We start from the raw sequence: 13,303 nt of genomic DNA on the forward strand, positions 1-13,303 counted from the left end.
TCTTTTTCTAAAAGAACAGCACTGCGCACAACCCTTATTGTTGCAGGGAGAAGGGAGCAGGCAGGAATAAAGAATCCCAGAGTCGGTCACGACTGGACCTAACGGTCAGGGGTCCCTTTACCTTTACCTCTAATGGCTCTTGGCCAGATGTGAAATAGGACTAAAACTTGGAGGAAAGTGGATGGACACCTCCTCCCTCTGTAACTCACCAATATTGTCCAATGACTGGAAACAGGTGGTCTCCAATCCTGTGTTGGAGATAGAAGCCAGATGTTTATGGTGAGTTGATCCCAGCAGATAGATTTTCTGCAAGCAAATGGTCTCTAATGTATTCCACCATGCCCATGAACCAGGCTACCAGTCTTCACATGAAATTGGTTTGAACCTAACTTGTCTGCACTAAGCTGTTAATTTAAACCACAGTTTCCCCGAGTTCAGATATAATAGGAAATGGTAGTTCGTTTAAAGATTTCAGTGTCCTCCCATCACATGCAGAGGGGAGAAAGTGGGAGTGCACAAATCCAAGATTCATTGCAGCTCACCCCCCACGGCTTAGCATTACAACTGAACTTGATCACTGCATTTAGTGGGAGCTTAAAGGTAAAGGGACCCCTGAGCATTAGGTCCAGTCGTGACCGACTCTGGGGTTGCGGCACTCATCTCACCTTATTGGCCAAGGGAGCCGGCGCACAGCTTCTGGGTCATGTGGCCAGCATGACTAAGTCGCTTCTGGCGAACCAGAGCAGCACACGGAAACACCGTTTACCTTCCCGCCGGAGCAGTACCTATTTATCTACTTGCACTTCATGCTTTTGAACTGCTAGGTTGGCAGGAGCAGGGACTGAGCAACGGGAGCTCACCCCATCGCGGGGATTCAAACCGCCAACCTTCTGATTGGCAAGTCCTAGGCTCTGTGGCTTAACCCTTAACGGCTAAGGGAGCTGGGCATGTTTAGCCTGGAGAAGAGGAGGTTAAGGGGTGATATAATAGCCATGTTCAAATATATAAAAGGATGTCACATAGAGGAGGGAGAAAGGTTGTTTTCTGCTGCTCCAGAGAAGCGGACACGGAGCAATGGATCCAAACTACAAGAAAGAAGATTCCACCTAAACATTAGGAAGAACTTCCTGACAGTAAGAGCTGTTTGACAGTGGAATTTGCTGCCAAGGAGTGTGGTGGAGTCTCCTTCTTTGGAGGTCTTTAAGCAGAGGCTTGACAACCATATGTCAGGAGTGCTCTGATGGTGTTTCCTGCTTGGCAGGGGGTTGGACTCGATGGCCCTTGTGGTCTCTTCCAACTCTATGATTCTATGATTCTATGATTAACCCACAGTGCCACCCGCGTCCCTAATGGGAGCTTACCTCCAAATAAATGCACAACAGTCTGTATGATCCCTTGAATGGCAGAACCCATTGTAGCTGGAGGCTAGCCACCACACTGAACCTCCAGTTGCTGTTAAGTTATGAAACTCTTTCCTCCATGTTAATACACGCTAACCATGCCAGAGGACTGGTGCAGACCCAGTGATCTGCAACAGCATTCTTGAGACCTCAGGATGACAAACCCATCTACCAGTCCAAAGAGTGCCAGCTCTGCATCAGCTCTTTTGCCTGTTGCCCCTTCCTCAGCCAGTGTGAGAAGGAGCAGTAGTTTCAGGAGTGGCGGCAGCAGCAGCAACCCCAGGTCCCAGGGTGGAGATACAGCTTGAACAGGGGCCTAGTGAACACTGAGCTTCAAGCGGGAGCCGCTGGGAGCTGGGACATCCGTGGCCTGGCAGATGGCTCAGCTGCAACAGTTTCTGAGCAAAGGGGCGGGCCTCCCTCCACCATCTGCCAGGGGGTCACAGGTGACACCCAAATATTGTGGTGGGCGGGGTGGGGGATGGAGGAGAGAAGTTGCAGACAAGAGAGAGAGAGAGAGAGAGAGAGAGAGAGAGAGATGCCAGGGCTTGATTTATAGAAATGCATTTGCTTATTGAAGCCTATGGCTGGCTCCACAGGGCTTCAGCAGGAGAGTTTGTTTATTCCAAGTGACTCTGCAGCCAGTTTACAGCTGTGGCCTGCATAGGCTTCCCTAGTGGAGTGAGAAGGGGAGGGCCATGGACACCCCCCCTCCCGGCCAACAGCACATTTAGCTGCCATGAAGGGGGTGGGGGTGAACTGGCCAAAAGGGACACAGCACACCACACATAGCACAGTTGGCCAGTTTTTATTTGGAATTCTCCCCACTGCTGTTTATCTTGTGGGATTTGGCCTCTGCTGAACATCTCCATCTAATAGGAACCTCAATTTATTCAAGGTTGGGGGCTTCCCAGCGCAGTGAAAGGACCAAGGAGTAGCTTGTTTGTGCTGTTGTACCTCTTAGAAACTGACTGGGTGGCTTAAGAAAGGACCTGCTGCTGCCAAAATTCATTTTAAATAACTATTTTAAAATCAAAATCAAATGTAGTTCCAGATAATAAAAAGACATGCTCAAAGAAATCTGGCCATTTTATTGAAACCTACCATTCTTTCAGTAAATCCACTGAACATTAGTTGCAGACTAGGGAATTTTCAGTGTTGTCTCAAGCAATCTCATCTATCTCTATCTCTATCATCTAGATCATCTATATCTATATCTATGTAACAGGTGCTTTCTTATGATGTTATAATCCTTTATGTGCTTAACCCTATCCCATAATCTCATCAGTTCCTGAAATACTACCTTTTTGCACCAAGGTCGTATATGTGTACTTAAAAATGACTTTGCATTTGCGCAAGTTTAAGGTTACCATTCCCAATTCAGTGTGACACTGGTTAAAAAAGTTGTTCATAGAATCTATGGTGCAATGTGCCCATGAGCCAAAATGTATGTGTAGAACATAAGATGAGAAGAGCCTGCAGGATCAGTCCAGTTACCCATGTAGTTCTAGTCCAGGTTCTTGATCTTACAGTAGCCCACAAGATGCCAATGGGAATCCTGAAAGCATGACCCGAGCGCAACAGAGGTCTCGCCGCTTACAGTTTCCAGCATCTGGCATTCAGAGGCACATTTGAGCCATTCAGGGGCAATATCTAAGGATTGAGTTCATAGCAGTTGCAGTACTGCTACATTTGAGAAATAAGCAAATGATGGGAATGTGGCTAGATTCAGGCCAACAATGGACCTAGCAATAGAATTATTCTTTGTGTCTTGAGGATTTATTAATTCAGGCAAATTCCTTCATCCTGGATATTCAGTGCTGATTTATCACATAGATCAACTGAACTGAACTTCCACTAATTGAATAATAATAAATAATAATAAATTTTATTTATACCCTGCCCTCCCTGGCCAGCACCGGGCTCAGGGCAGCTAACATCTGAATATATAATACATTAAAAACATGGGATCAAACAATATGTTAAAATACAGCTTAAAATCCAATTAAGGTCAGAATTTCAGTCCTGATAGTGTCTTCAAACTTTTACAATGATTAATGTAGTCAATAAATTTACTCCAGTCTCTCTGGAATTTTGTGTCCTCCTGGTTCCTGACTCTGCAAGTCAGTTTTGCCAGTTCAGCATAGTCCACCATTTTCTTCTGCCATTCTGCAATCGTTGGTATATCCTGTAATTTCCACTTTTCGGCTAATAAAGTTCTTGCCGCAACTGTAGCATACAAAAATTGTCCTTGGTCTGCTTTCACAATTTCTTCCCCCATCAACCCAAGAAGAAATGCTTCTGGTTTTTTGGGGAAAGTACCACATATGATAAAAATCTCCATCCTTCTCTTCACATTTCCAACACATTCTATTATTCATTCTGTAGATTTTAGCCAATTTTACCGGCGTCAAATACCATCTGTACATCATTTTCATTACATTTTCTTTTAAAGTCACGCAAACTTTAAATTTTAAATTTTCATTCCACAGTTTTAACCATGCATCATATTCAATATTATACCCAAAATCTATTGCCCAGACCTCCAAGGTGTTATCATTTGTGGACCATAAGGTCCTCCATGGGGCATATGAGGAGAAGCGGTCCCATAAGTACGAGGGTCCTAGACCGTATAGGGTTTTAAAGGTTAAAACCAGCACCTTAAACCTGATCCTGTACTGCACCGGGAGCCAGTGTAGCTGGTATAACACTGAATGAATGTGATTCAGTGATGAATAGGCAGTGGGAAAAGGCTCTTCTTAGCAGATCTGTATTTACGGGGTATCTGAAAGCCATCAAAGAAAAGTTGCTGTGAGCCTTCCTTTGGCAGGGAGTTTCTGCCGGAAAGGCATTCTGCAACTATCAAAGCCCTGCTTTGTGTTGTCGCCTGCCATCCCTCAAATTGTTGTCGGCGTTGGAGCAGGGCTTCATTGGATCATCTTAGCATCTGGGCGGAATAAGAGAGCCTGGTGTGCTACAGCCTCCAGTTGGACTGGCAGGCCATAAGCCCATGGGGAAGGGCTGTGGAGCTCAGGGTCGGAGCACCTGCTTTGCATGCAGAAGGCCCCATGTTAAATCCCCAGCATCTTCAGGTAGGACTAGGAATAACCCCTGTGTAAAACCCTCGAGAGATGCTGCTGGTCAGTTTAGACAAGAGTGAGCCAGGTGGGGCAATGGTCTGGTTCAGGGTAAGAGAGTTTTCTATGTTCCACACCAGCAGATGAGCTCAACAATCTCTCCCCCCCCCCCCCATCACCCAGCAATCTCTATGGCAAACATCCTTATTTTCCCCTGACAAATGTTGGAGATTTTATGGCTGTTTCAGGTGTTTTTTCCTTTGCCAATTTCTTTGGGCCTGGGCCTGAAGATTATAGAGATTATACAGATCCTTTACAGCAGAGCTTTCCAAACTTTTCATGTTGGTGACACACTTTTTAGACATGCATCATCTCACAACACAATAAGTCAGTTTTACTAGCAAACTAGAGGTTAAACTAACCCCTTTCCAGTGTAGGGAGTGTTCACGCGACACACTTACACACTGCAGCCGACACACTAATGTGTCACGACGCACAGTTTGGAAAGCTCTGTTTTACAGTGTTCCCTGAGAGCAGGAGAGAAAAAGCTCAGCTCTGTCTTATCATTCACTCTGATTTTCCATTCATCTACTAGGTGTTAACATATTCTGGGCTGAAGGACAGAGAGAGAGAGAGAGAGAGGGAGAGAGAAGGCCTTGAGGAAATCCAATTCAGTGGTGGGTGTTGGAATACAAAACAAAACTTCGGTGTAACAAAGGCCTGTACAACGGCCTGGGAAGAAAGGGAGGTGCAGAGGCCGGCGAGCCGATTGTCAGACATCTGTTGCCAACGGAGAGCTGGAGAGATGACGTGGGGCTCCCCCAGGCCTGCATCTGACAGGGGGAGCATTATATCTCAGAGGGGCTGCCAGAGCCTCGAGCCCCACCTGAGCACAGCAAAGTCAGGGAATTTAAGATGGTGACGCCAGCCCCTCCCACGAGGGCCCCGTGGGGTCCCCTTTTCGTTTTGTTCGGTTAATGACTGTGCAAGGGAGCATCTGGGTGACGGTTGGCCAGTGGTCCCCGTGGGCTCCTCCCCGCTCAAGCTCCAAAACAGCAGAAGGGGCTGCTAATGAGACAATGGCTCAGCGCAAAAGAAGCAATTCTCCTCAAGTTATTTCATCTGAGAGGCACCTTCACCACCTTTGCGTTTGCTTAAGTGGCCCTCCTGATGCTGCTGCCATCCCCAGGAGAGGGAGTTGTCATAGCTGAAAGGTGCCTTAAGGCAGACAGTCTCCTAATTTGTTGCAGGGAGCCTCCTAAATCAATATTTTTTTTATAAAAAAGAAAAACCATTAAAATCCCTTAAGTGTAGCTTAGGGCATCCCCATGAGGCATTACTACAAAGCGGCTGCTTGAAGCTATGGATTCTGCATGCCATTAAAGGATGACGGACTGTCAGTTTTCTGCTATTATATGTTCACAGTGTAGGACAGGGGTAGTCATTACAGTGCCTTCTAGATATGGTTGGCCTACAATTCCCATCACCTCTGGGGCTGATGGGAGTGGGAGTCCAATAGCATCTGCATGGCACCTGCTTGGCTACTGCAAGAGGTCCCCATTTTGATTGCCTCTGGTCCCAGAAAAGCTTGGGGTGACCCAAAAGCCTCTCTCTTCTGTGGGTTGCTGTGCTGAGGCACGGTGCATTCTCTTACAACAGTTTGATCTGAGCTGCTGCAAACCAGGAGATTCCCACTCCCACAACAGTATGGGACCTGTCTGAGTTTTGGCTGCTCCATATCTTCCTGCATCTGCTATGTTTGTCAGGTCTTCAGCATCCCAAGGATGGAGACTCGTGGGCCATAGCATGGGAACTGGTGGACATGTCATAGAATGTAGCCTAGCCCACTCTTTAACTGAGCAGGGCTCAAGGAGGTAGCCCAACAGTAAAGTAGCAGAGCTACAAATGTGAAGGTCCAGGAAAATGGAAACGTTCAAGAAAAAATGTGTGATTCTCTCTCTTTTCAATTTTTTTAAAGGGAGGATTTGAATTAAGGAAAATCCCTTATTTGTAATATTTTCTCTTTCAAAATAAGTGCTCTTTTCGGGAAGTTGCTTTAACCTGCGTGAAACCATTGGGAGATCTAGCTCAGTACTGTCTGCAGTGACTGGCAGCATCTCTCCAGGGTTTCAGACGTTCCCAGCACTACCTGGAAATGCCGGGGGTTGAACCTGAGAGCTTTTGCAGGAAAAGCCCATCATCTGCTCCTGAATTAAGTTGTGCTTTAAAATGATTTTGTTAGTAGTAGAAGAAGAAGAGTTTGGATTTAATATCCTGCTTTATCACTACCCGAAGGAGTCTCAAAGCGGCTCACAATCTCCTTTCCCTTCCTCCCCCACAACAAACACTCTGTGAGGTGAGTGGGGCTGAGAGACTTCAAAGAAGTCACTCCTGAGGCACTGAGCATGGACCCCAGAACAAGAGCCCTCACTGGGCCTAAGCCTGAGTCCCTGCATCTCCACAGAGCAGGCCTTTAAAAGGAGAAAGAGCTGTTTGGCCTTGGCATGTGATTTGAGTCATCCAAAGAGCTGGATGTGAAGCACAAAACCCCGAAAGGAACTCTGAGCTCAGGAACTGCAGCTTTCCCAGAATGAATGACCCCTGACAGAGAAGTGTGAGGGACTTGATTTTTCCCTGTGCATTGATGCAAAACCCAGATTAGTGAAGAGTTCCAGCAACGATGCTAATAGCAGCCAGTCTAAGTAACAGCCTCATTGGATGATCTGAGCCAAGAACCTTTTATTTCCTAATATTAGAAGCAAAGAACATAAGCACTAAAACAGAGCATATGAGATTGTGCTTGTGTGGGTGAGGATTTACCTTGCATTTATATCTGTGAATTAAAAAAAGTCTGTTTCTGAGTAGCTCCGCACTCCCTCTGCTATAATCTGCATTTTAGGTTCTAAGCCACTTTGTATAAAGTTCTCTGTTCCCCAACTCATTGTAATAGTTCCCTAAAAATGGCTGTAACTTGTTCCTGTTTTGGACAAAGTGCATGAAATTTGCGGGCACAGGAGCACCCTCTGCCCTGCTGGTGTGAATTAATTCTGTCAAATTGCAGACAAATAGGTCACAGGGACTTTTATGAGTGAATAAAAAGGGGATTCACTTTCCTTCAAAATCTGTTATGAAAGGAGAGAGGGAGTTCATATCTTTCTTGCTGCAAAATAATTAAGAGGTAGATGAGTGGTGTGCATTCTTGCTTGTACATTAAAAAAAAAAAACACTTTGCAGTTAGTTTCACACTGACCTTTTTTCTGTTGGTTGTTTCTGTCTCCACATAGGCCTTACCAGCTTGGACTTTAATAGGTCTTTGATAGGTAGGGTGGGCTCAAGGCATTTTGGCACCTGAGGCGAACCATAATATGGTGCTCCTCTCCCCTCCTTTCCCTCACACCTTGTTCTCTGGTGGGGGAGGGATCAACTCAGTTTTACCTGATGGCTGAAGAGGGAATCAAAGGCTATCACAGAGGTGGAGGGAAGGGGCCCACTCACGCTGGCTGGGTGTAGAGAGCAGCCTCCGCCATTTCTTCATTGTGGGAGCAGGAGACCAGCAGTGCTTCCTTATTTGTTGAGACACCACTTTAGAGGCAGCACTGGGGCGGGAGTGGGGCGTGGGGCTGCTGAAGAGGTGGCAGGTCCCACTTGCAAGGAGCATGCTTCAGCCATCGCTGCCATCATGGCGGCAGCAACAGCAGCAGCAGCAGCAGCAGCTGCAGGCAACACATTCCTTGGAGGCTGGATCTGTTGCCCCTTTTGCCCCTGCTGCCACAGGCAGTCACCTCACCTTGCCTCAGGAGTGGGCCGGCCCTCCTGTCAGGACTCACAATGTGAGGTTGTCTAGAGTGCTGCCTGCAGAGCTCTGAAAAGGTCTTGAATTTTGTTGTTGCAAAGACATGTAGGATTTCTTTTTTAAAAACCTACAACTTTAATTTATTTCACATACAATTTGCATCCTAAGAACCATAGCAAAGAGATTAACAATAGAATAATCAGTACTAAGAACATGTAAAAACAACTTCTAGTCCAATGAGGATAGAGAATTTCTTCATGTAAAAGTCTTCCTGGAAATGGAATATCTTCAGCAGCTGCCAGGAAGATAAGACAGTGTCTGGCTGATACGTAATGAGAGGAAGTTCTAAAGGATATAGGAAAAGGAAGCCCTTCTACATGCAGTAGCATTTCCCTCTGGGCAACTTCCGGGGGGGGGGGGAGGTGTCACATGCCGGGGGGTGGGGGGGAACCATAGATGAAAGTGGATGGAGCAATGAATGAAATTTTTACCTTTGTACAGTAGGCTAGTTTCCACACACATACTTGCACACTGCTCTCTATCCTTCCCCCAGGCAATCAAGAGTCATGATCAGAGTTCAAGGACACATTCCAGCCAGGCAAAAACACTCAGGGAGGGTGTGAAGCAAGGCTGGTCAGAGGAAGTGCCTGGGGAAGGGGAGAATCCTAATGGCCACCAGGCTGGAAGTCCCCCAGCCTGCATTAGGCACAGATTTAGGGGAGCATGGGTTGTGAAGAGACACCACCTTGTCCTTCTTCTCAGGCAGTGAAATGTTTTGGGCTGGGTTGGCCCCTAGAATCATAGAATCATAGAGTTGGAAGAGACCACAAGGGCCATCGAGTCCAACCCCCTGCCAAGCAGGAAACACCATCAGAGCACTCCTGACATATGGTTGTCAAACCTCTGCTTAAAGACCTCCAAAGAAGGAGACTCCATCACACTCCTTGGCAGCAAATTCCACTGTCAAACAGCTCTTACTGTCAGGAAGTTCTTCCTAATGTTTAGGTGGAATCTTCTTTCTTGTAGTTTGGATCCATTGCTCCGTGTCCGCTTCTCTGGAGCAGCAGAAAACAACCTTTCTCCCTCCTCTATGTGACATCCTTTTATATATTTGAACATAGCTATCATATCACCCCTTAACCTCCTCTTCTCCAGGCCCCTGGCATTGCCCTAACCAGCACCCAGGATTTCATAACAAATTCTAGTGGGTGTGGAATTTGGTCTCATCATATTTCCATTGGAATTGTTTATACACTGTTTGCTTGCATCTCTGAATGATGCTCATGCAGGTCTGTCACACAGACTGTCAGGGTGCCAGAACAGCAAGCCTGTTGTTTGAGAACTAGAGCTCTGGATTTGTAGATGCTGCTGGCTCTTGCCTCTGAGTCCAAAGAGAATCCCAACTATTACAGCTTCCCCAAAGCAAGGATGGAGAGAGTTAGAGCCTCCTCTGAGCCTGATTTCAGTAAAGCTGACTGCATTAGACACTAATCTCCAAGGCCTTTGGGATGCTTGCTAATCCCTTCCAGTAAGCGATATGGCTCTAACTACCCTGATGGGACTCTGGCCACATCTGGTTGCAGAATACATGGAGAAGAAAGCCCAGTTACATTTGTTTTACCCAACAGGATGAGAAGACCATGTGTTGGTCATAACATTGCAGTATGTGGCTGAAGGAGAAAGTGGTGATGGTGGTCAGTTGAAATGATTGGAAAACAAGGTGATCAAAGGCCATTGGAGAGGAGGCTTCTGTGATTTTGTATAGAGGTACATTGAAAAGGGAATTTGCAGACCAGAATTCCTTTCCCTAGGCAAAGGGGGCAGAGCCCAAGGCTGGTCTGAGAGTGTGGATCCAGAGTAAATAGGTTGGTGGTTTCTGGTGGGTTCAGGGGCACAACCTATCAGTTTTTGGCAGGACCAGAGGCCAGGGCCAAAGCCTCTGACTTGCCTAAGACAGGGATAGGGAAGCTGTGGCTTCCCAGATGTTGCTGGACTCCAACTCCTATCATTCCTAACCATTGGTAGTTCTGTCTGGGATGGATGGGAGATGATGTCCACCCTGAAGACTGGAAAAGAAGGGGAAAGGTGGCACTGGTGAATCAGCCTTGGGGAAAAACATGGGGGAAGCAGCCACCTTCATTCTGTGCTATGGGCTTCCCGGAATGATCTGGTTGATGGCTATTGGAAAGAGTGATGGACTAGATGGATCCTTGGTATGATGTGAAGCAGCTCTTGTTTTGCTTGTAGCTAGGCTTGGGAACTTATGGCCCCCCAGAAGTAGTTGTACTTCAGCTCCCATCATCTGTTAATGTCGGCCATGCTCGCTGAGGCTGATGGAATTTCTGCCTTCCCACCATGTCCTCCACCTTTCTTACATGTCTCCAGATTTTCATAGGGAAGAGGGAGGTGGGGAAAGCCCCACTTAGTGGGCATGACTTTTGTTCCATCCATAGAAGGAAAGTTAAGACTGACTGACTGACTGACTGACTGACTGACTGACTGACTGGTGACAGGTTATCTTTGGTTCCCTTGAAAGGTCTTTATGGTATCCCAGGTATGAAGAGCTTATATATACCAGTGCAAGTTGAGGAAGGATGCAGAAGAAAGCATTGATCCCATAGTTCCAGCTCTCCCTTAGTCAGCCTGGAGGCCAGGAGATGACACTTTCATGTCAGCTTGCCTTGCCCCTGTGAATTAGTGCATCTAAGATAGCTCCTTTGAACTTTGCAGAGAAACCACCACAATCATTTACAATAATAATTCTGGTCCCAGAGTTTTGGAGTTTCCTAGTACAGAATGTGGAGTCACGGTCCTCCGTGCACCAGAAGCGGTTTAGTCATGCTGGCCACATGATCCGGAAAGCTGTCTGTGGACAAACACTGGGTCCATCAGCCTGAAAGCGAGATGAGCGCTGCAACCCCATTGTCGCCTTTGACTGGACTTAACCATCCAGGGCTCATTTAAAAAATATAAGTGTGTGTGTGTGTGTGTGTGTGTGTGTGTGTGCGTGCGTGCACGTGCAAAGTGCTGCTGCAAGACGGCAACTCTATCCACAGAGCTTGCCAACCACAAGGGACAAGGGGAGGCAGCTGAGCTTTCCCAGCGTTCAGTCCAGGCCATTTGGTGCAGTGCACGCACAATGTGCATTTCCCTTTCCCACTGTTTGTGCTGAGAGTGGGGGTGGGGGGCAGGCAGCAGGTCTCCTGAGCATGGCTGGCAGCTCGTTGAAAGCTGGGCATTAAACAAAGCAACTTGGAGCAAAGGTTAATGAGGAAACTGTTCTTTTTGAACAGAAGAATGTGGGGCAGTTATCCCATATGGACGCAGGAAGCTCTCGCCCAGGAAAGAGACTGGTGTGTGTGTGTAGTTTTAAAATACCAGATTCACCACCCATTGGGTGAATGGATGAAAATCTCCCCCAGGACATGGCACAAACCAAACACAGGAGGAGAAGATGCTTAACGTAAAGAGATTGGGAAAGGACCTTGCAGAGCACACACAAATCTGTAATTCCATTCAAGAGAAAGCTTGTGCAAGGGATATTCCTATGGGTCCCTGCAGACAATCTATTTACTGTGCATTCATCCTGATCTTTTTGCACAAAGCTTATGCAGAAGTTAGATTATACCTGGTCTTTATTGAACATTTGTTCTAACTTATTTACAGGGAGGTTAGATAGCAGTGAGCATTCGTCTTGTGTTTTTCTTATTTGCCCGTAGCGTGTTTATGCAATTTCATGTTGGTTGTTCATTCATCCTACACTTTTCATGGCATTTACTCATCACTTTTCAAACTGCAAAAAGCCTCAGTGTGGCTATTTTAAAAGTGGATTTGTTGGACTCAGGTGACAGCCCCCTTTAATACCCTTTAAATGCAAAAACATAAAGTCATGGTATGCACGTGAATCGCACCCACAAAATACTAACAGTCTGAAGGTACCCTATTTCATGCCCTACATTAAGTGGTCTGATTCTCTTGACCATTTGACAGGAAGTTCCAAATAAGCAAGCCAACAGAGGGTAGGGAGAGTTTGTTTTTAAGGAGTTTGACAAGGAGGGTGGTCCAAGATTCCCCCCCCCCCCCGCTTGCGGGTTATGGTCTATAATCTAGTTATTCTAGATCAACTATTCTAGAGTAAAAAGCATGATTCTGTACACATTGCTCTGGTAGGGACAATGCTTTGTGTGCATTTTGTCTGCTGTTTGTGTTATGTCTGATTTTTAAGGAGCAAACAGTTTGGCAATGCAGTGGCACCTCGGGTTAAGTATTTAATTCATTCCAGAGGTCCGTTCTTAACCTGAAACTGTTCTTAACCTGAAGCACCACTTTAGCTAATGGGGCCTCCTGCTGCTGCTGTGCTGCCGGACTGAAGCAAAGTTCTTAATCCGAGGTACTATTTCTGGGTTAGTGGAGTCTGTAACCTGAAGCATATGTAACCTGAAGCGTATGTAACCCGAGGTACCACTGTGCCTCTCTTCATGAGTTATAGAGAGCTGTTGCAAGCTGGTCTATGGAAAAAATGCTTATGGAATGCTGTTCCTTGGAAGGCCCATCTGACACCAACCACAGTGGTGTCCTCACATTACAATCAATGAGTTTATATACCTGTGCACACAAACATGTAACAGGGACCCTAGTATTGTCTGTACACCTCTGTACACAATAGTTGAGCTGTGGAAATCAGTGAGTATGCAGTCATTCATACAAATGCTTGTACCTCTGTAAGTATAACTGGTGAATGATTCTCTTGTCATTGTTTTGGGTGCCAGGCAAAGGTGCTTATGTTTTCCAGGGCATTTGGTCCACACCATTTATACAACTGTATTGCTGAATCTTTACTTTAATATTTTTATGTGCTTTTTATTATTGTCCTTTTATTTGGTTGTAAATCACTTTGGGAATTTTTAAACCTAATCCTAGTTTGAAGAAACAGTGTTGTTAGTTTGAAGAAACAGGAGGAATTTTCTGCAGCCTGGTCAATACACATTAAGGACCTGAATAAGTTGCATTACGAAGGAGCGTGGGTGGAAGGC

At 46.2% G+C, this 13,303-nt stretch overlaps 1 long non-coding RNA gene across 1 annotated transcript in view; it reads right to left on the minus strand.

Annotated features, from left to right (window-relative positions):
• Window positions 1-104: 104 nt before the first annotated feature.
• Window positions 105-13,303, minus strand: part of LOC307211355 — a 100,248-nt gene continuing 87,049 nt past the window's right edge. The window contains exons 2-3 of the long non-coding RNA XR_013836401.1: window positions 12,525-12,623; window positions 105-127 (exon numbers count right to left, since the gene is read on the minus strand). This is a non-coding gene — a long non-coding RNA (uncharacterized lncRNA). The remainder of the gene's footprint in view (window positions 128-12,524; window positions 12,624-13,303) is intronic.

This window comes from Podarcis cretensis (assembly GCF_951804945.1).
Source record: "Podarcis cretensis genome assembly, chromosome: 2".
NCBI lineage: Eukaryota > Metazoa > Chordata > Lepidosauria > Squamata > Lacertidae > Podarcis > Podarcis cretensis.